Raw genomic sequence first — 16251 nt, 5'->3', positions numbered from 1 at the left:
AGAGACTGGATAGGCAGCGTCCTGGAGCTGTGAGACTGCGATAAGCAGAGAGAGACTGGATAGGCAGCGTCCTGGAGCTGTGAGACTGCGATAAGCAGGCAGAGACTGGATAGGCAGCGTCCTGAAGCTGGGAGACTGCGATAAGCAGAGAGAGACTGGATAGGCAGCATCCTGGAGCTATGAAACTGCGATAAGCAGAGAGAGGCTGGATAGGCAGCGTCCTGAAGCTGTGAGACTGCGATAAGCAGAGAGAGGCTGGATAGGCAGCGTCCTGAAGCTGTGAGACTGCGATAAGCAGAGAGAGACTGGATAGGCAGCGTCCTGAAGCTGTGAGACAGCGATAAGCAGAGAGAGACTGTATAGGCAGCGTCCTGGAGCTGTGAGACTGCGATAAGCAGAGAGAGACTGGATAGGCAGCGTCCTGGAGCTGTGAGACTGCGATAAGCAGAGAGAGACTGGATAGGCAGCGTCCTGGAGCTGTGAGACTGCGATAAGCAGGCAGAGACTGGATAAGCAGCGTCCTGAAGCTGGGAGACTGCGATAAGCAGAGAGAGACTGGATAGGCAGCGTCCTGAAGCTGTGAGACTGCGATAAGCAGAGAGAGACTGTATAGGCAGCGTCCTGGAGCTGTGAGACTGCGATAAGCAGAGAGAGGCTGGATAGGCAGCGTCCTGGAGCTGTGAGACTGCGATAAGCAGAGAGAGACTGGATAGGCAGCGTCCTGGAGCTGTGAGACTGCGATAAGCAGAGAGAGACTGGATAGGCAGCGTCCTGAAGCTGGGAGACTGCGATAAGCAGAGAGAGACGTGCTACAACCTGTAGAGCGGAGACAGAGAGAAATGGAACCGGGCACGTCGTGTCCTAGTCCAGAGAGAGAGAAAGAGACGGAATGTTGTGGTGTGACAACGGAAGGTTTTTGGTGGACCGAAGGCCGCAGCAACAACGCCAAAACTACTGGGTATCTGCAAACATGGAACAAGCCGGTATATAAATAACCGAACGGACACCTACCAAGGAGAGACAGAGGAAAATACATGGAAAGGGACATGAGAGACTAAGCTGGAGAGAGAGAGAACTGACCCCCAAAGGACTAAGAAAGCTGGTGACATTATCCCTAAAAACATCAGGGTATAGGAAAAACGGGAGAAACGAAAGGGGGGTGGCGGATAAACATTACTGGAATGCTCATACCGTCCCAGTCATGAGAAAGCTATCATAACATTGCTGCAAAGAAGAGTGAATGACTATCATTACTGGAATGAGCTTACCCGGCCCAGCCAAGAGAAACACATTATAACATTGCCGCAAACACATTATAACATTGCCGCAAAGAAGAGTGAATGACTATCATTACCGGAATTAGCTTACCCGGCCCAAGCAAGACAAACACATTATAACATTGCCGCAAAGAAGAGTGAATGACTATCATTACCGGAATGAGCTTACCCGGCCCAGCCAAGAGAAACACATTATAACATTGCCGCAAAGAAGAGTGAATGACTATCATTACCGGAATGAGATTACCCGGCCCAGCCAAGAGAAACACATTATAACATTGCCGCAAAGAAGAGTGAATGACTATCATTACCGGAATGAGCTTACCCGGCCCAGCCAAGAGAAACACATTATAACATTGCCGCAAAGAAGAGTGAATGACTATCATTACCGGAATGAGCTTACCCGGCCCAGCCAAGAGAAACACATTATAACATTGCCGCAAAGAAGAGTGAATGACTATCATTACCGGAATGAGCTTACCCGGCCCAGCCAAGACAAACACATTATAACATTGCCGCAAAGAAGAGTGAATGACTATCATTACCGGAATGAGCTTACCCGGCCCAACCAAGACAAACACATTATAACATTGCCGCAAAGAAGAGTGAATGACTATCATTACCGGAATGAGCTTACCCGGCCCAGCCAAGAGAAACACATTATAACATTGCCGCAAAGAAGAGTGAATGATTATCATTACCGGAATGAGCTTACCCGGCCCAGCCAAGAGAAACACATTATAACATTGCCGCAAAGAAGAGTGAATGACTATCATTACCCGAATGAGCTTACCCGGCCCAGCCAAGACAAACACATTATAACATTGCCACAAAGAAGAGTGAATGACTATCATTACCGGAATGAGCTTACCCGGCCCAGCCAAGACAAACACATTATAACATTGCCACAAAGAAGAGTGAATGACTATCATTACCGGAATGAGCTTACCCGGCCCAGCCAAGACAAACACATTATAACATTGCCACAAAGAAGAGTGAATGACTATCATTACCGGAATGAGCTTACCCGGCCCAGCCAAGAGAAACACATTATAACTTTGCCACAAAGAAGAGTGAATGACTATCATTACCGGAATGAGCTTACCCGGCCCAGCCAAGAGAAACACATTATAACATTGCCACAAAGAAGAGTGAATGACTATCATTACCGGAATGAGCTTACCCGGCCCAGCCAAGAGAAACACATTATAACATTGCCACAAAGAAGAGTGAATGACTATCATTACCGGAATGAGCTTACCCGGCCCAGCCAAGAGAAACACATTATAACATTGCCACAAAGAAGAGTGAATGACTATCATTACCGGAATGAGCTTACCCGGCCCAGCCAAGAGAAAGACATTATAACATTGCCACAAAGAAGAGTGAATGACTATCATTACCGGAATGAGCTTACCCGGCCCAGCCAAGACAAACACATTATAACATTGCCACAAAGAAGAGTGAATGACTATCATTACCGGAATGAGCTTACCCGGCCCAGCCAAGACAAACACATTATAACATTGCCACCAAGAAGAGTGAATGACTATCATTACCGGAATGAGCTTACCCGGCCCAGCCAAGAGAAACACATTATAACATTGCCACCAAGAAGAGTGAATGACTATCATTACCGGAATGAGCTTACCCGGCCCAGCCAAGAGAAACACATTATAACATTGCCACAAAGAAGAGTGAATGACTATCATTACCGGAATGAGCTTACCCGGCCCAGCCAAGAGAAACACATTATAACATTGCCACAAAGAAGAGTGAATGACTATCATTACCGGAATGAGCTTACCCGGCCCAGCCAAGAGAAACACATTATAACATTGCCACAAAGAAGAGTGAATGACTATCATTACCGGAATGAGCTTACCCGGCCCAGCCAAGAGAAAGACATTATAACATTGCCACAAAGAAGAGTGAATGACTATCATTACCGGAATGAGCTTACCCGGCCCAGCCAAGAGAAACACATTATAACATTGCCACAAAGAAGAGTGAATGACTATCATTACCGGAATGAGCTTACCCGGCCCAGCCAAGACAAACACATTATAACATTGCCACAAAGAAGAGTGAATGACTATCATTACCGGAATGAGCTTACCCGGCCCAGCCAAGAGAAACACATTATAACATTGCCACCAAGAAGAGTGAATGACTATCATTACCGGAATGAGCTTACCCGGCCCAGCCAAGAGAAACACATTATAACATTGCCACAAAGAAGAGTGAATGACTATCATTACCGGAATGAGCTTACCCGGCCCAGCCAAGAGAAACACATTATAACATTGCCACAAAGAAGAGTGAATGACTATCATTACCGGAATGAGCTTACCCGGCCCAGCCAAGAGAAAGACATTATAACATTGCCACAAAGAAGAGTGAATGACTATCATTACCGGAATGAGCTTACCCGGCCCAGCCAAGAGAAAGACATTATAACATTGCCACAAAGAAGAGTGAATGACTATCATTACCGGAATGAGCTTACCCGGCCCAGCCAAGAGAAACACATTATAACATTGCCGCAAAGAAGAGTGAATGACTATCATTACCGGAATGAGCTTACCCGGCCCAGCCAAGAGAAACACATTATAACATTGCCGCAAAGAGGAGTGAATGACTATCATTACCGGAATGAGCTTACCCGGCCCAGCCAAGAGAAAGACATTATAACATTGCCGCAAAGAAGAGTGAATGACTATCATTACCGGAATGAGCTTACCCGGCCCAGCCAAGAGAAACACATTATAACATTGCCGCAAAGAAGAGTGAATGACTATCATTACCGGAATGAGCTTACCCGGCCCAGCCAAGAGAAACACATTATAACATTGCCGCAAAGAAGAGTGAATGACTATCATTACCGGAATTAGCTTACCCGGCCCAGCCAAGAGAAACACATTATAACATTGCCGCAAAGAAGAGTGAATGACTATCATTACCGGAATGAGCTTACCCGGCCCAGCCAAGACAAACACATTATAACATTGCCGCAAAGAAGAGTGAATGACTATCATTACCGGAATGAGCTTACCCGGCCCAGCCAAGAGAAACACATTATAACATTGCCGCAAAGAAGAGTGAATGACTATCATTACCGGAATGAGCTTACCCGGCCCAGCCAAGAGAAACACATTATAACATTGCCGCAAAGAAGAGTGAATGACTATCATTACCGGAATTAGCTTACCCGGCCCAGCCAAGAGAAACACATTATAACATTGCCGCAAAGAAGAGTGAATGACTATCATTACCGGAATGAGCTTACCCGGCCCAGCCAAGACAAACACATTATAACATTGCCGCAAAGAAGAGTGAATGACTATCATTACCGGAATTAGCTTACCCGGCCCAGCCAAGAGAAACACATTATAACATTGCCGCAAAGAAGAGTGAATGACTATCATTACCGGAATGAGCTTACCCGGCCCAGCCAAGACAAACACATTATAACATTGCCACAAAGAAGAGTGAATGACTATCATTACCGGAATGAGCTTACCCGGCCCAGCCAAGAGAAACACATTATAACATTGCCACAAAGAAGAGTGAATGACTATCATTACCGGAATGAGCTTACCCGGCCCAGCCAAGACAAACACATTATAACATTGCCACAAAGAAGAGTGAATGACTATCATTACCGGAATGAGCTTACCCGGCCCAGCCAAGAGAAACACATTATAACATTGCCACAAAGAAGAGTGAATGACTATCATTACCGGAATGAGCTTACCCGTCTTTATCACAAAAAGAAAGACATTATAACATTGCCACAAAGAAGAGTGAATGACTATCATTACCGGAATGAGCTTACCCGGCCCAGCCAAGAGAAACACATTATAACATTGCCACAAAGAAGAGTGAATGACTATCATTACCGGAATGAGCTTACCCGGCCCAGCCAAGAGAAACACATTATAACATTGCCACAAAGAAGAGTGAATGACTATCATTACCGGAATTAGCTTACCCGGCCCAGCCAAGAGAAACACATTATAACATTGCCGCAAAGAAGAGTGAATGACTATCATTACCGGAATGAGCTTACCCGGCCCAGCCAAGACAAACACATTATAACATTGCCACAAAGAAGAGTGAATGACTATCATTACCGGAATGAGCTTACCCGGCCCAGCCAAGAGAAACACATTATAACATTGCCACAAAGAAGAGTGAATGACTATCATTACCGGAATGAGCTTACCCGGCCCAGCCAAGACAAACACATTATAACATTGCCACAAAGAAGAGTGAATGACTATCATTACCGGAATGAGCTTACCCGGCCCAGCCAAGAGAAACACATTATAACATTGCCACAAAGAAGAGTGAATGACTATCATTACCGGAATGAGCTTACCCGTCTTTATCACAAAAAGAAAGACATTATAACATTGCCACAAAGAAGAGTGAATGACTATCATTACCGGAATGAGCTTACCCGGCCCAGCCAAGAGAAACACATTATAACATTGCCACAAAGAAGAGTGAATGACACACATCTCATTCACGAGAAAGACATTATAAGAGTGTTACAGAGAGCAGTGAATGAGTATCCATCAAGGCAAAGAAAGCAAAGCCATGAAAGAGACGCTTGAGAGTAAGATTGGAATTGGGTGAAGGACCGAGAGCAAAGGTCAGAGAGAAACCAAAGACTCTGAAGTGTGTAAATGGAAAAGAGACAATAAAGAAGCAAGGAGTAACTCTCGGAGAGGGGCTCTCTGGGCAGAGAATAGCGCCACCTTCAGGAGGACACGAAGAGGTGAAGAAAAAGCCCAGTAAAAAATTCCATGAACTATACGAACTCGTGAACAGAGTCACCAGAGACAGGTTGATGGGAAACCAGAGGCAGGGAAGGGAGGCATTCTCCTGGTCTTTAGATGTTCCGCTGGTGGCGGGGCAGGAAAGGGTTATTTTGGGAGGTGGACAAGCACTGTACCAAGTTTTGTCAGGTAGGGACGCCTCGTGCTATTGGAAAAGGTAGACATTATTCTTTTTGTTAATAAAACAGCAGTGAAGTGGCTAATCAGAGTCTGTGACCTTCTTCTAACCACCCACACACCCCACTATTACCCCTGGCTGCATCTTCAGCCGAACAGGGCTAACCAAACCCATACAGGCCTGTCCTGCATCAATGACTATTGAGGTCACAATAGAAAAGGTAATGGGCAGTAACTGTGCTCGATGCTTCCTCAGCCAAGACAGAGCATACACTGGCATTTATCAAGTGCGTGCATAAAAGCAGCGCCACAACATGATGTGAAGGCACGTCCCTAGCAGGCGCAGATTCACATCTCAGAAGGACACCACACCACACAAAACGCACACACCAAGAAAGACAATTTTCATCATAACGAGTGGGCCCGGTGCCGGTAATCCCTTACCGCCCTACTACGAGGTCCCTTAGTGGGTCCCGTCCCTAATGCCTGGTTTTACCAGGTGTTATGGAAGGGATCCGTTGAGGGACTTCAGAGCTAATAACGGTACCGTAAATTGCGGTACCGTTATTATCTCCATCCCCATTCCCATTGAGCCCTACGGGGGCTAAAATGGGAATTGGGAATGGTTTTTTTTTCAATGGGGATTTACCGGTCCCTCCAAGGTCGGAATGGACCAGTAAGTCCCCATTGAACCAGGTGGGACTCGGTACCGGTATGGGAGCTACAGCGCCATGATGACCTCCATACTCGGAATGAGACCCAATGTCACCAACCTTCAGAGTGCCAGCAAAAAGGATCTGAGTGGTGCTGTCATTGGTTATTTATAGGTTTCCAAGCACGGACTGGGTGTGTGACTCCGCGTTGTCTTGCTTCCAAGGCGAGCGTGTTGCCCCTGAGCTATCCTCCAGAGGCTCTTGTGATTGCTGTTCTGGTCTTCACGTGCAAGGCCTGCCTCGGCCTCGATCTCGATCCAGGGCAGTTACCAAACCAAGAGAACAGCATTGCCTTCACGCGAAAGTGCGTGCAGTGCTGGCAATTCCTAGAACTGCTCAGCAAAGGCTCTTGCTGAAAGTAGTGCTTGATGGGCATAAGCTTAAGAGTCTATTAATGCAACATGAAGCAGTATCGAAGGCAACACTGCCAGGTCCTGCATTAATGCTTCATGTGTGCGGGTGTTTGCCAGCGCTGAGCCCCCGGACTTATTTCTGGACAATAAAGTATTCTCTGATATTCAGTTTGATGGCAATGATAACATTATATTATGGTGTTTAATATTATTGTGACTGTCAGCCAGTCAAAGTAACACCACAAGCAACAAGATTGTGCATGGGCCATGTGTCTCTGCACTCTGGGCAAGGCCACACGTCTCTGCATCCTTGGCACGGCCATGTGTCTCTGCATTCTGGGCAGGGCCAGGTGTCTCTGCACTCTGGGCAGGGCCACACGTCTCTGCATCCTTGGCACGGCCATGTGTCTCTGCATTCTGGGCACGGCCATGTGTCTCTGCATTCTGGGCAGGGCCATGTGTCTCTGCATTCTGGGCAGGGCCACACGTCTCTGCATCCTGTCCAGGGCCATGTGTTTCTGCATCCTGGGCAGGGCCATGTGTCTCTGCATACTGGGCATGTGCCATGTGTCTCTGCATACTGGGCACGGGCCATGTGTCTCTGCACTCTGGGCAGGGCCATGTGTCTCTGCATCCTGGGCAGGGCTATGTGTCTATGCATCCTGTGCAGGGCCACACATCTCTACATCCTGGGCTTGGTCATGCGTCTCTGCATTCTGGGCAGGGCCACACAGCTCTGCATCCTTGGCAAGGCCATGTGTCTCTGCATTCTGGGCAGGGCCATGTGTCTCTGCACTCTGGGCAGGGTCACATGTCTCTGCATCCTTGGCACGGCCATGTGTCTCTGCATTCTGGGCAGGGCCATGTGTCTCTGCATTCTGGGCAGGGCTACACGTCTCTGCATCCTGGGCAGGGCCATGTGTCTCTGCATACTGGGCACGGGCCATGTGTCTCTGCACTCTGGGCAGAGCCATGTGTCTCTGCATCCTGGGCAGGGCTATGTGTCTCTGCATCCTGTGCAGGGCCACACATCTCTGCATCCTGGGCAGGCCCATGCGTCTCTGCATTCTGGGCAGGGCCACATGTCTCTGCATCCTGGGCAGGGCTATGTGTCTGTGCATTCTGGGCAGGGCCACGCGTCTCTGCATCCTGGGCAGGGCGACACATCTCTGCATCCTGGGCAGGGCCATGTGTCTCTGCATCCTGGACAGGGCCATGTGTCTCTGCATTCTGGGCAGGGTCACGCATCTCTGCACTCTGTGCAGGGCCATGTGTCTCTGCATTCTGGGCAGGGCCATATGGCTCTGCATTCTGAGCCATGTGTCTCTGCATTCTGAGCAGGGCCATGTGTCTCTGCATACTCGGAGCAGGGGCACGTGTCTCTGCATCCTGGGCAGGGCCATGTGTCTCTGCATTCTGGGCAGGGCCATGTGCCTCTGCATTCTGGGCAGGGCCACATGCCTCTGAATTCTGCGCAGACCATGTGCCTCTGCATCCTGGGCAGAGACATGTGTTTCTGCATCCTAGGCAGGGCCATGTGTCTCTGCATTCTGGGCAGGGCCACGCATCTCTGCATTCTGGGCAGGGCCTTTTCGGAGCTGCTGTGCCAGTTATGCATTTTCATGAGTAGCAATGAGCCGGAAGGTGGCAGCATTGGGCTCTTTTGATGATGGTCATAAGGGGGCACTGTTCCAGACAGCCTGCATCATGTTGGGGCTATGTCTGTCATAACTGGCAGCAATGCTGCAGCAAGGTAGGTGTTCAGGCATGGGGCGAGGACAGCAGCCAGGCAGGTGTGGCACCTGGGGCAGCGGGCATGCACAGGTATACGCCAGTGTAAGTGGCATGGCTGGCATATGCCGTGCAGCTCTGGCGGCGCTGCCCCTCTGCAGATGGGGGCACTCAGTGGGCACATGCAGGGTCTAGTTAACTTAGCCACTGCCCCTGTCTGCTCTGGTTTGGCGCTGGCATGGCGTGTGCTGAGATGCAACTGCTGACTCACTGAGTCTTAAACACAGACTAGCACATGACTGTAGGCAATGCTGCATAATTGCCAGCACCATTAGTAGGGCAGAGGGGCATCCGGCACAGAGAAGGCGACTGGGCAATCACCAGCCAGCAGCACAAGGGCAAAGCCAGGTAAGGGCCTCTGCCAGGGAGGAGTGTCTGTGCAGAACGCCACCTATGCAGGAAGATCCCCCCCTGAGGTGGGCCACAGGCGTGGTCTTCTTCTTCTTGTTAGGGTGACTCCAGCAACCCGAAGCCGGCGATTTCCATCTATTGAGATGATATTCCCCAAAATAAGCACCAATCAGCCATCAACCTCCACTAGATCTCATCCCACTTTCCCGTCTCCCGCACAAACTGAAGCAGGAACCTACACTGTTTATCCACCAGCCCTCTTTCCCAACTGAACAGATCAGATAACCCCTGTACAACCACCCTAATGCCACTCGTCCGGACTCTGCGCGATTCCCACTGCGCATCAAACCTCACACAGTCCAACATATGAGACACCATCTCCGGGCACCTACAAGCCTCACACGCCGCTGATGTAACTCTACCCAAACAGTTGCATCCCGCCAACCCTGCATGACCCACCCTAAGGCGATTCAGAATAGTTTCCTCCCTTCATGTCAACTCCACCCCCCCAAACGCATGAAGCCACACTTCCCTGCCCACTGCATACAACTGCTGTCCCTTTGAACTCATATCCCACTGATCCTGCCACATATCCTTAATTTTTCCACACACCATCACCTGTGCCTCAGCCACACTCAATGGGACTATCACATCCACCTCCTCTTGCAACGTAGCCCCATACGTAGCCCGATCCACCAACTCATTACCCAAGACCCCACAGTGACTGGGAACCCAAGCCAACTCCACCACGGTACCCTTGCAACACACTCCGATAATCGCTGTCTAATGGGCACAACTATATCCCTCCTATCACAATACCCCTCTTTGATAGCCAACAACGCACTCATCGAATCCACAAACACCACCACCCTAGCCAACTGTTTCCCTATAATCCGAAGCAATGCCATATTAACAGCCATCATCTCCACCGTGCAGACGGATACAGCATCCGACAACCTAGCCCCCCAAAGCTCCTCATCCGCCTGAAAATAGCAAGCCATAGCAACCCTGTTCCTCTCCGGATCCCTGGAACCATCAGTACATACTTGAGCGCAAACTTTCCCCTCCAGATACTGCACCGCCAATCTCTTAATCACCCCCCGATCACCACCCTTCTTGATCACCACCTTGGCCAAATCCAAACAGACAATTGGATCATGCTGCATCCAAATCGGCCCTACAACCCTATCCACATCTTCCACTATACACAACCCCTGCACCCCCAATCGTCTCACCAGCCTGTCTGCATGGAATCCAAAAGCCCCCCTTTCCTCTCCCAACTCGCACTCTTATAAGCATGCATCCAAATAACCGCCAGTCACTTCTTCACAGAAAGCCACACACTGAGGGACGTACAACGCAACCACTACCTAGCACTCCGCTCCTCCCTTCTCAAATCCAATGGCAACATCCCTGCCAACACTTGCACAGCCTCTGTCACAATTCTCATTGCCCTTGCCTGGACACCACCCAACACATTAAGCCGAGTGCTACTATAACTGCACTGCAGCTGAACTCCGAACATAGAGCACCCTCATACTCCTCTGCCCCCCCCCACTCCTGACCCACTTTGCCACAGTCTTTTCCACTTGCAACATCCATGACAGACGCTCATCCAAGAGCACACCAAGATACCGGAATTCCGACAGCCGGACCAACACATCTCCTCTGTACTCCAAACTGACACCACAACGTCGCCTGTTAAACAACATACACACCGTTTTGGAGGAGGACACCTTAAAACCCCAATCCTGACACCACCTTTCCACACAGGTGTGGTCAGCAGCTCATTCAAGAGCCATCACGTGATTAGGATGCACAAAAGCAGTCACATGTGTGGTTAATGGACATCTCTGGCGTGCACGGTGGGGGAGGTGCCAGTACTGACAAATTAGAGGCGTTTTTGTATTAAAACAAAGGCAGAGTAATGTTGCCGTCCATTGAAATGTGTCTTCCTCCTTCCAGTCGGCATCAGACCCGTGTGTATACACTTCAGAATCCCGGAGAGTGTCTGGATTGGGCTGCTGGCTTTTCCAGACATCTGGGAATGGTGCTCCATTTGTCTGGAAATATGGATGTGTGCAGGGGAATAGGGCACTGATTCAGGGCAATCTCTGGTGATGGTGAAACAGGCCCTGCGGGTCTAGAGACATTGCCACCCAGAGACCAGACCTCACCCAAAGGATACACACACACGCACGCACGCACACACACACACGCACGCTTCCTCATCCTATAGCTTGTGTCTTACATCTTACTACACACACTGGTGCAGACTATCTGACCTGGTCCCTAACCTTCAGGGTCACCTGCGGCAGGGCACCTTGCAAACATCGTATCCTGCCTGACCTTAACACATGACCTCAGGGCATGCCCTGTCCCGCCGCACAGGACTTATGCATATGTCCGCTTTGCACCAGTGGACCTCTTCCCATTGGTTAAGGCCTGTACTCCAGGAAGTGTTAGAGGCTTTGCTGACACTCTCTCCTCCCCATTCTGCCTCCATCCAGTCCATGCACCCTTGGCAACTCTCACTCCATCCCCGATCACTCATAAGACCCTACATCCTACAGGATGGGCCAAGGGTATTCTTTTGCACCAAACGCCATGCATCACTAGAGAGTCACCCCATCTCCTAGCTAACACAGTGCACCCCGCTGTCAGTACTAGGGTAGCCCTCCCTCCCATGGCTCCTCTGGGAATGATACCAGCTCATGTAAGAAGCCGTGGTATGGGAACATTATCAGATGTCTTTTTTAAATGTGCTCCTTTGTTTTAATGCTTCGTTGTAAAAACATATCTATGATTAACACACCTTCCAGTGACAAAATACATCACCAGTCTTGCACTATTCTATGTCGCTTGCTTATTCAGTGAGGCAGTTGGATACTTTATCAAGAATTGCATATAATGTATATTCTGCTGGTCGACACATGTTTCAGTGAAATACAAGAGTCAGTTTATATAATCTTCACCCAGAGCCATATAGTCTCACGCTCTCTGTACCACCGATCATGGTCACCCAGAGCCATATAGTCTCACGCTCTCTGTACCACCGATCATGGTCACCCAGAGCCATATAGTCTCACGCTCTCTGTACCACTGATCATCGTCACCCAGAGCCATATAGTCTCACGCTCTCTGTACCACTGATCATCGTCACCCAGAGCCACATAGGTCACCCAGAGCCATATAGTCTCACGCTCTCTGTACCACTGATCATCGTCACCCAGAGCCACATAGTCTCACGCTCTCTGTACCACTGATCATCGTCACCCAGAGCCATATCTGCCTTTTGGCATCAATCTCTCTCCGCCTAAATAACACCAAATGGCAGCGGCCCCTGGGGCTCCGCCTTCCTCTCACTCACGCTCCGCTCATTTCACTTCTTGAGCATTATTTCGAAATAGGGTTAGTGTTAGTGTGAGGGTCAGGGGTTAGGGTCAGTGTCAGGGTTAGGGTCAGGGTTAGGGGTTGGGGTAGGGTCAGGGTTAGGTTGGGGTCATGGTCAGGGTTAGGGTCAGGGTTATGGTTAAGGGTTTAGGGTTAGGGTCAGCGTTAGGGTCAGGGTCAGGGTTAGGGTTAGGCATGGGGTGGCAGGGGCACCTGGGGCATTGCCTTCTTCTCACTCACCCTCTGCTTATTTCAATTCTTGAGGATTATTTCTGAACTGTCTGCTACGCGAATCCTCACACTGGCGCGAATCCACACCATAGCCCGCTCCCAGCACCAGACCGGTGCAATTGACTCTCCGCAAGGATTTTCCAATCAATAAATAACCCCAGTGCAGAAACATGATCGAGCAAAGCGTTTGGGCGTTCAGGTCACAAGGGTCCCCCCTCTATGGGTGCTGCCCAACCCAGTGGGATTCCTCCAGTCTCTGGCCATTGACCTTCGGCGTGTACTGGGGCTGCTCCAGATAGAGAGCCATCTAACTGGGGTCCTTCCATTATACACCCTCACTGGGAACATGATGACATCACCACCTGTACAAGTAACTTAACATGAATTCAAGGGAAATCAGGTGTGGGTTTCACTGCAATGACCACCACTGTTAGTGTGTGCATGCAGGTGTGTTCATGCGGGTGTGTTCATGCAGGTGGGTTCATGCAGGTGGGTTCATTCAGATGTGTTCTTGCAGGTGTGTTCATGCAAGTGTGTACATGCTAGTGTGTGCATGCAGGTGTGTTCATGCGGGTGTGTTCATGCAGGTGGGTTCATGCAGGTGGGTTCATTCAGATGTGTACTAGCAGGTGTGTTCATGCAAGTGTGTACATGCCAGTGTGTGCAGGCAGGTGTGTTCATGCGGTGTGTTCATGCAGGTGGGTTCATGCAGGTGGGTTCATTCAGATGTGTTCTTGCAGGTGTGTTCATGCAAGTGTGTACATGCCAGTGTGTACATGAAGGTGTGTTCATGCGGGTGTGTACATGCAGGTGTGTTCATGCATATGTGCACATGAAGGTGTGTTCATGCAGATGTGTACATGGTGGTGTGTACATGTGGGTGTGTTCACGCCATTGTGTACAAGCAGATAGGTTCATGCAGGTGTGCACATGAAGGTGTGTACATGCGGTTGTGTTCATGCAGGTGTATAGTGTATTCATGAAGGTGTGTTCATGCAGGTGTGCACATGAAGGTGTGTACATGCGGTTGTGTTCATGCAGGTGTATAGTGTATTCATGAAGGTGTGTTCATGCAGGTGTGCACATGAAGGTGTGTACATGCGGTTGTGTTCATGCAGGCGTGTAGTGTATTCATGAAGGTGTGTTCATGCGGGTGTGTGTTTATGCACAAGTGTTCATGCAGGTGTGTTCACATGCAGGGGTGTAGATGCGGGTGTGTTCATGCAGGTGTGTGCACGCAGTTGTGTATATGCAGATATGCACGTATGGGTGTGTACATGTGGGTGTGTATATGCAGGTATGCACATAAGGATGTGTACATGTGGGTGTGTTCATGCGTGTGTGTACATGCAGATGTTGTCATGCAGGTGTGTTCACATGCAGGTATGTACATGTGGGTGTGTTTATGCAGGTAGGTAGAAGCAGGTGTGTTCATGCAGGAGTGTACATTCAGGTGTGTAAATGCAGGTGTGTAGATGCGGGTGCGTTCATGGAGGTGTGTTCATGCAGGTGTATTCACGCAGGTGTGTACATGTAGGTAATTACATGCAGGTGTGTTGATGCAAGTGTGTACATGCAGTTGTGTACATGCGGTTGTGTACATGTGGTTGTGTACATGTGGGTGTGTTCATGCAGGTGTGTTCATGCAAGCGTGTCCATACAGGTGTGTACTTGCAGGTGTGTAGATGCGGGTGCGTTCATGGAGGTGTGTTCATGCAGGTGTATTCACGCAGGTGTGTACATGCAGGTAATTATATGCAGGTGTGTTGATGCAAGTGTGTACATGCAGTTGTGTACATGCGGTTGTGTGCATGTGGTTGTGTACATGTGGGTGTGTTTATGCAGGTGTGTTCATGCAGGGTGTTCATGCAGGTGTGTGAATACAGGTGTGTTCATGCAGGTGTGTACATGGAGATGTGTTCATTCGGGTGTGTTCATGCATGTGTGTAATGCAGGTGTGTGAATACAGGTGTGTTCATGCAGGTGTGTACATGAAGGTGTGTACATGCAGGTGTGTTCATGCAAGTGTGTACATGCCGGTGTGTACATGAGGGTGTGTGCATGCGGGTGCGTTCATGCGGGTGTGTACATGCAGGTGTGTTCATGCAGGTGTGCACATGAAGGTGTGTACATGCAGGTGTGTTCATGCAGGTGTGCACATCAAGGTGTGTACATGTGGGTGTGTACATGTGGTTGTGTTCATGCACGTGGGTTCATGCAGGTGTGTTCATGCAGGTGTGTACATACAGGTGTGTACATACGGGTATGTTCAAGCAGGTGTGTTCATGCAGGTGTGTTCATGCAGGTGTGTATATGCAGGTGTGTATATGCAGGTGTGTTCTTGCAGGTGTGTGCAAGTAGGTGTGTGTATGCAGGTGTGTTCATGGGGGTGTGTACACGCAGGTGTGTACATGCAGGTATGTACATGTGGGTGTGTTCATGTGGGTATGTTCATGCAGGTGTGTACATGCAGGGGTGTTTATGCAGGTATGTAGATGCAGGTGTGTTCATGCAGGTGTGTTCATGCAGGTGTGTGCATGCAAGTGTGTACATGCAGGTGTGTCCATGCAGGTGTGCTCATGCAAGTGTGTACATGCAGCTGTTTACATGAAGGTGTGCACATGCAGGTGTGTACATGCAGTTGTGTTCATGCAGGTGTGTTCATGCAAGTGTGTACATGCAGGTGTGTTGATGTGGGTGTGCACATGCAGATGTCATGCAGGTGTGTTCACATGCAGGTGTGTGCATGCAAGTGTGTAAATGCAGGTGTGTCTATGCAGGTGTGTTCATGCAGGTGTGCTCATGCAAGTGTGTACATGCAGGTGTGCACATGCGGGTGTGTTGATGTGGGTGTGTACATGCAGATGTTGTCACGCAGGTGTGTTCATGCAGGTGTGTGCATGCAAGTGTGTACATGCAGGTGTGTCCATGCAGGTGTGCTCATGCAAGTGTGTACATGCAGCTGTTTACATGCAGGTGTGTTGATGTGGGTGTGTACATGCAGATGTTGTCACGCAGCGGTGTTCATGCAGGTGTGCACATGCGGGTGTGTTGATGTGGGTGTGTACATGCAGATGTTGTCACGCAAGTGTGTACATGCAGGTGTGTCCATGCAGGTGTGCTCATGCAAGTGTGTACATGCAGCTGTTTACATGCAGGTGTGCACATGCAGGTGTGT

Source organism: Ambystoma mexicanum, chromosome 3p (genome assembly GCF_040938575.1).
Source record: "Ambystoma mexicanum isolate Mex_15411 chromosome 3p, UKY_AmexF1_1, whole genome shotgun sequence".
Classification (NCBI taxonomy): Eukaryota; Metazoa; Chordata; class Amphibia; order Caudata; family Ambystomatidae; genus Ambystoma; species Ambystoma mexicanum.
This window is presented reverse-complemented; position numbering follows the sequence as displayed.